Genomic DNA, 7,576 nt, shown 5'->3' on the forward strand with positions numbered 1-7,576 from the left:
CTCTGGTTAGATCTTTTATTCGAGATTTCCCTGTGCATTAGATGAGTACTTATTGTATGCTTGTTGTTTGTCTGCGATAGATTACCCGGATTGCGCCGCTTGTTACTTCGAAACCCTAGGACTCGCGGATCATCAGCAAGGCAAGTAACACTTGATCATATCTTTCCTACTACCCAGTTTTATTGCATTAGATCAAACCCTCAAACACTTGCATTGTTAGGATCTAATTAAATTGTGGGATGGGAAGTAGATGAGGTAGTACCTATTACCTGTTACTTATGAAACCTTGGGAGTTACTTCTACGTTTGCTTATTATGCTATGCTATGCTAGTAGACGTGGATTGGGTGAGTGAATATCCATGACAGATGTGAGATTGTTGATTAATGGCTCATCTAAGGTGGCAACCTAAACACACATCTGGGTGGATTGAGGCACCTGATGTCTATCAGGACTTGCCTGTTTTTTTTTTTGGACCGCCACCCAGGCTCAAAGGGATCATAAGATCTTTCATGCTAGAAACTTCCGTGTGCAGCCACATGCTACTATGGGCTCTAGCATAGTTGACTAAGTTGTGCGAACTCTTACGGGGTGGACTAGCAGATGTAGGGGATGTAGGTGTACCGGTCTACCCCACATGTAAGGTGCTAGTGCTTCTGAAAGACTATGTCTCGGACATCCGTTTCTCAAACACCATGTAGTGCGAGAAAACAAACGGAGGCGATCGAGTCATGTGGGGAAAAGTGCGCAACCTCTGCAGAGTAACAAACTAATCATGATTAGCCGTGTCCCCGGTTATGGACATTTTGAGTATCTAGTACTTGAATATCTTTGTGAATCTCAACATGTTACCTCTAATAAAAGCTATTGGGTTTTAATGAGTACTTTTAATTGGGATTGAGGATGCTGTCAACCATTCTCAATGTTTAACAACCACCATGATAGCTAAACAAAATTATTCCTTTGATGTAGGGAAAAATTGGCTTTTCGCAAAAACTGTAACCATAGAGCTTTCCACCAGCCATATATGCATGTAGTATAGTTGTTTCATTCCATTACTCTCTATGTGTTACATTGCCAGCATATTCCATGTGCTGACCCGTTTTCGGGCTGCAACGTTAATGTTGCAGACTTTTCAGACGACGATTGAGGTGCGTTTAGGTCGTGGTTCTATACTCAGTGATGCCGATGGAGTTGATGGACTCACTTATCTTCCAAGCTTTCCGCTGTTATCGTCATTAGATGGCCTTAAGCCATATTTATTGTAATAAGTTCTTTTTGAGCCATCGATGTAATAAGTGTGTGATTGCAACTCTGCTATAAAACCTCGATGTACTGTGTGGTGTCAGCATTACTGATCCAGGGATGACACCGTAGCACAGTAGACGTGATCCATTCGGGTCAGGTCGCTACAGAGATGGTATCAGAGCACACGCTGACTGTAGGACACGACCACTAAGTTAAGGCCATAGATCACTACTCTCCTCTCATTTTCTAACTCCTCATCTATTCTACTCTTTAGGATGAAGGACGCGAAGATCAAGTACGCCCAACCGAATGAAGGCACACCATTTGGATTTCACTTGAAGGAAGTTACCAAGTACCTGAACATTGGACTACCAAGTTTCACCGGGACTTTCAACGCCACTCTGCCTGAAGAGGAGCGCTGGAAGATTCAAGCTCATGTTCCGGGAAGAACATTCGCGCCAATCACGAAGCCCATAGATAGTGTTTTCAATGCACCAACCTGGAATCTAGGAAGGAGCATGGCAGCTCATATCACCATGGGACGCATTGGAGAAGTTTATCAAGAAGACCTCAAGGACACCATCTACCAGATTTGCAGACGCCGAGACGACAAATGGGACATAGTCAGCCCCAAGAAGGATAGATCCATTGCAGGTTTTATCCAGGAGTTAAACCAGCACATTCGACGCCATGAGAACCAGATGTGCAATGATATGGTAGAGTTGAAGAATGCGAAGGCAAGGATCATCGAGCTAGAAGGAGAGATGAAGAATCTACGCAAGGACTACATGGACGAGATCGTAGCTGTCGTAAGGCACAATAACGATTTTAAGTATGAGATTGAAGAACTCAAGAAGAAATTGGAGCTCAAGAATGAAGACAAGTACGTCGCATGTCCAGACGACTACATCATCCTCGACGACACCGATTCGGATCCAAGTGAACCCGATTTTGAAGACGAAGCTGGAGCAGACATCATGGAATCTTCCACCGGTTCAAATTTCTAGAAGTCCCCCACATATTAGTAGTATTTCCCCCATGTAAACATTATGGTACACGCACTTGCGATAGATAGATCGTTGTAAGCCTTGTTTGATTGAATGGAGTGATTTTGTGTGCTTTTGCTCATGTGCATTTGGGTAGTGATTCCCCTTAGACCTCATTCTATTCTAAAATTCTCTTCTTTTCTAAACCCATCAGATGCCTCCGAGACGTGACAATGGATTTCCACCAGAGCTCACTCAGTTGATCCAGCAGCAGAATCAATTGATGCAGATGTTAGTTCAGAATCAGCAGAACAACAACAACAACCCACCACCACCACCTGCGGATAATTTGACTCGTTTCCTTAGACTAAATCCGCCAGTGTACTCCAGTAGCACCGAGCCGATTGTAGCAGATGATTGGCTCCGCAAGATAGGAAGGGAGTTGACCACCGCAGGATGCACAGATGGAGAAAGAGTGAAGTTTGCAGCACATCAGCTTGAAGGACCCGCAGCCGCATGGTGGGAGAATTTCACAGCCACTTACCCGGTAGACACTGTCACATGGGATCAATTTCAGCAAGCTTTCCGCACTGCCCATGTTTCAGCAGGAGCTATGGCCATAAAGAAGCGTGAGTTTCGCAACTTACGCCAAGGAGGAAGGACTGTTGGCCAGTATGTGGAGGAGTTTAGTAAGCTAGCCCGTTATGCCCCAGATGACATTGCTACAGATGCGGCTAAACAGGAGAAGTTTCTAGAAGGACTGAATGATGAGTTCAGCATGCCGTTGATGGTAGCAAATTTCAACAACTACCAGGAGTTGGTAGATCGTGCCATCATGATTGAAGGGAAGCAACAGCAGATTGAGAACCGTAAGAGGAAGTATGGACAGGGGAGTATAACTCTGGAGCCCAGCAGAAGCCCCGTTTTACCCCTAAACCGGGATTTAAGTTTCAGCACACCCATGGAGGAGGTAGCTCGCACAACCATAATGGCCACAAGAATGGTAATGGGAATGGAGGAAGCAACGGCCAGAACCGAACAACCCCATCAACCCCAACCAAGAGAGACCTGAGTCAAGTCACCTGTTTCAAGTGTTCGAAGACCGGACATTATGCCAATGAATGTCCTGAAGGACAGAATGGAAATGGCAATGGAAGCTCTGGGAAGAAGCCGAACCCTTTCAATAGGGGACAGGTGAACCACGTTAATGTGGAGGAGATTGAAGATCAGCCCGATGCAGTAATCGGTAAGTTTTTGGTTAAGTCATTTACTGCACTCGTTCTTTTTGATACTGGTGCATCGCATTCATACATATCAAGGGGATTTGTGGAGAAGCATAGCCTGCCCACTAGGATTCTCAAAACACCTATGCTAGTAAGCTCGCCAGGAGCAGAATACATGACCAGACAAGGATGTTTTCAAGTACCATTGAGTATAGGAAGGCATGTATTCCCAACGGATTTAATTATTCTGGAATCCCAAGGTCTGGATGTGATTCTTGGTATGGATTGGCTGTCGATGTATGGAGGAAACATCGATTGCGCCAGTAAGACAATTTTGCTCACCACACCAGAAGGAAGAAGGATCAAGTATGTATCCCGGCATGTGCCAAACAGGACACAAGTGAATTGCTTATCAGGAGTGGTGCAGGAAGAAGTACCAGTGGTGAAGGATTTTCCTGATGTATTTCCGGAAGAGTTGCCAGGCATGCCACCGGATAGAGACATTGAGTTTTTGATTGAACTATTGCCAGGAACAGGCCCGATATCGAAACGACCATACAGGATGCCAGCACAAGATTTGGCAGAAATCAAGAAGCAGATTAAGGAGCTATTGGATAAAGGTTATATACGCCCAAGCTCTTCACCTTGGGGATCACCCGTTTTGTTAGTGGAGAAGAAGGATAGATCTTTGAGATTGGTTGTTGATTATCGTGAATTGAATGCGGTAACAATCAAGAACAAGTACCCACTACCAATGATAAATGATCTGTTTGATCGTTTGCAAGGAGCCAAAGTGTTTTCCAAGATCGACTTGCGATCAGGGTACCATCAGTTGAAGATTCGGGAGCAAGACATACCCAAGACTGCATTTACCACGAGATATGGACTGTACGAGTATACCGTTATGTCATTTGGATTGACTAACGCACCTGCCTATTTTATGAACCTGATGAACAAAGTGTTTATGGAGTTTTTGGATAAGTTCGTCGTAGTGTTCATTGATGACATCCTAGTTTATTCAAAGAATGAAGAGGAGCATAAGGAACATTTGCGTTTGGTTTTGGAGAAATTAAGGGAACATCAGTTATATGCCAAATTCAGCAAATGTGAGTTTTGGCTAAGGGAAGTTGGATTTCTCGGACATGTTATATCCGGAGAAGGAATAGCAGTTGACCCCACAAAGGTTGAGACCGTAACTAATTGGGAAGCACCAACGACAGTTGGAGAGATTCGGAGTTTTCTTGGACTCGCAGGATACTACCGAAGATTCATTGAGAATTTCTCAAGGATTGCTAAGCCTATGACTGAATTGTTGAAAAAGGATAACAAATTCATATGGACTGAGGACTGTGAGGCAAGTTTTCAGGAGTTGAAGAAAAGATTGGTTACCTCACCAGTTTTGATATTGCCAGATCAGACTAAGGATTATGAGGTGTATCGCGACGCTTCACGTCGAGGACTTGGAGCAGTGCTTATGCAGGAAGGAAGAGTTGTTTCATATGCTTCACGACAACTTAAGCCCCATGAGTTGAATTATGCCACTCATGATTTGGAGTTAGCAGCCGTTGTGCATGCCCTGAAGACGTGGAGACATTTCCTCATTGGAAATCATTGTGAAGTATATACGGATCACAAGAGTTTGAAGTACATCTTCACGCAGAAGGAATTGAATCTCAGACAAAGGAGATGGTTAGAACTTATCAAGGATTATGACATGAGATTGCATTATCACCCCGGAAAGGCTAATGTCGTAGCAGACGCATTGAGCCGTAAGAGCCACGTCAATACCCTAATGATGGGAGGAATACCCAATGAGTTAGCCGAGGACCTTCGAGAGCTATGTTTGGAAATAGTTCCGAGAGGCTACGTAGCAACATTGGAGATTCAGTCGACACTGATGGACAAAATCAGAGAAGCCCAAAAGGCAGATAAGGAAGTTGCCTCTATAAAGGAGAAAATGGGCAAAGGAAAGGCTAAAGGATTTCGTGAGGATGAACACGATACCCTATGGTTTGAAGACTGTGTTTATGTGCCCAATAACCCAGAAATCAGGAAGTTGATTTTACAAGAAGCCCATGATTCACCCTATTCGATTCACCCAGGAAATACCAAGATGTATTTGGATTTGAAGAACACTTTCTGGTGGACCGGAATGAAGAAGGATATTGCGGAGTATGTAGCTATTTGCGATGTATGTCAGAGAGTAAAGGCAGAACATCAGAAGCCAGCAGGATTGTTACAACCGTTGCCGATACCCGAATGGAAGTGGGATAAACTAGGCATGGATTTCATCACAGGTTTGCCTAAGACCCGTTCAGGATATGATTCGATTTGGGTTATAGTCGACCGTTTAACAAAGGTAGCTCATTTCATTCCAGTCAAGACTACCTATAGTAGTGCTAAGTTGGCAAAGATATACATGACCAGAATTGTGTGTTTACACGGAGTTCCGAGGAGCATCGTATCAGATAGAGGAACCCAGTTTACCTCGAAATTTTGGAACCAGTTGCACGAGACATTGGGAACTAGATTGGAATTCAGTACAGCTTTCCACCCACAGACCGATGGACAGACTGAGAGAGTCAATCAGATTTTGGAAGATATGCTGAGAGCTTGTGCACTAGATTATGGATCTAGCTGGGATGATAATTTACCGTATGCGGAGTTTTCTTATAACAATAGTTACCAAACCAGTTTGAAGATGGCACCTTTCGAGGCTCTGTATGGAAGAAGGTGCAGGACACCGTTATCATGGAACGAAGTTGGAGACCGTCAATTCTTTGGACCAGATTTGATTAAGGAGTCTGAACAGAAGGTTAAGTTGATTCGAGACAGGCTCAAGGTAGCCCAGTCCAGACAGAAGAGCTATGCCGATTCAAAGCGCAAAACGATTGAGTATGAAGTTGGAGACAGAGTATATCTCAGAGTATCCCCGCTTCGAGGAGTTAAGCGTTTTGGAGTTAAAGGAAAGTTAGCACCCCGTTTCGTTGGACCGTATAAGATTTTGCAACGTATGGGAGAAGTTGCTTATAAGTTGGAATTGCCAGAAGGACTGTCAGGAGTTCATGATGTATTCCATGTTTCTCAGTTGAAGAAATGCCACCCAGAGATAGCAGAGGTACCGTTAAGAGACACAGTGCCACTGGAAGCAATTCAGTTGAAGGATGACTTGACATATGAGGAAAAACCTGTTAAGATTCTCGATTATGCCAGCAGAGTTACCCGCAGCAAAGTTATCAAGTTTTGTAAAGTTCAGTGGAGCCACCACACTGAGGATGAAGCCACCTGGGAAAGAGAGGAAGTTTTGCTCAAGGACCACCCTCACCTATTTTCTAGCCAACCCGAATCTCGAGGGCGAGATTCATCTTAAGGGGGTAGGTTTGTAACATCCCAAATTTTCAATTTGGAATGTTATACATTAGGTCATCATGCATATCATGTTTTTTCTCGCATTTTCCGATCCTAGAAAATTTCACGCAACTCAAGGACCCTCGGAGAGAGTTGGAAGTTTCATTATTTTCATATTTGGGATTTCTCAAATTTTGAAAATAGGATCATTTGGATTTATTTAATTATCTTCATAAAGTTTTCCTATAAAAATTTTGAGAGAGGGAATAATATGACTTTCCCAAATTTAGGAAAAATGAAGATTTAATAAATAAACCCATTTTGGTTTTGCCGGAGTTTTATTTGCGTTTTATTTGCCTTAGGGAAAAATGCGTGTTTTAAAAAAAAATTCATTTAGGCCCCGAGTAAAGTTCATTTTTGTTCGACTCATTTTTAGGAGTCGGGGAAAGTTTACTGTATTAATTTTGGAGTTCGTTTAGATTTTTTTATTTATTTATTCTGTCGCTCTGCGCGCGAGACCGTTTAGAAAAAAAAAACTGCAGCGCCTTGGGCCAAAGGCCCAAGCTGCTAGCCGCCGGCCGGCCAAGGCCAAGGCCACCGCGCGCGCACGCACCAAGGGGGCCAGGGAGCCACTCCTTTGTCCTTGTCCTAGTAGGACTCTTTTCCTACTTCGTTTATTCCGTATCTAATCCTAGATCTATTCCTAATCCTAATCTATTTCTTGCCCCCTACCCCAAGCAAAAACCCTCCCCTCCCCAATATAAATACCCAAG

Source organism: Triticum dicoccoides, chromosome 5B (genome assembly GCF_002162155.2).
Source record: "Triticum dicoccoides isolate Atlit2015 ecotype Zavitan chromosome 5B, WEW_v2.0, whole genome shotgun sequence".
Classification (NCBI taxonomy): domain Eukaryota; kingdom Viridiplantae; phylum Streptophyta; class Magnoliopsida; order Poales; family Poaceae; genus Triticum; species Triticum dicoccoides.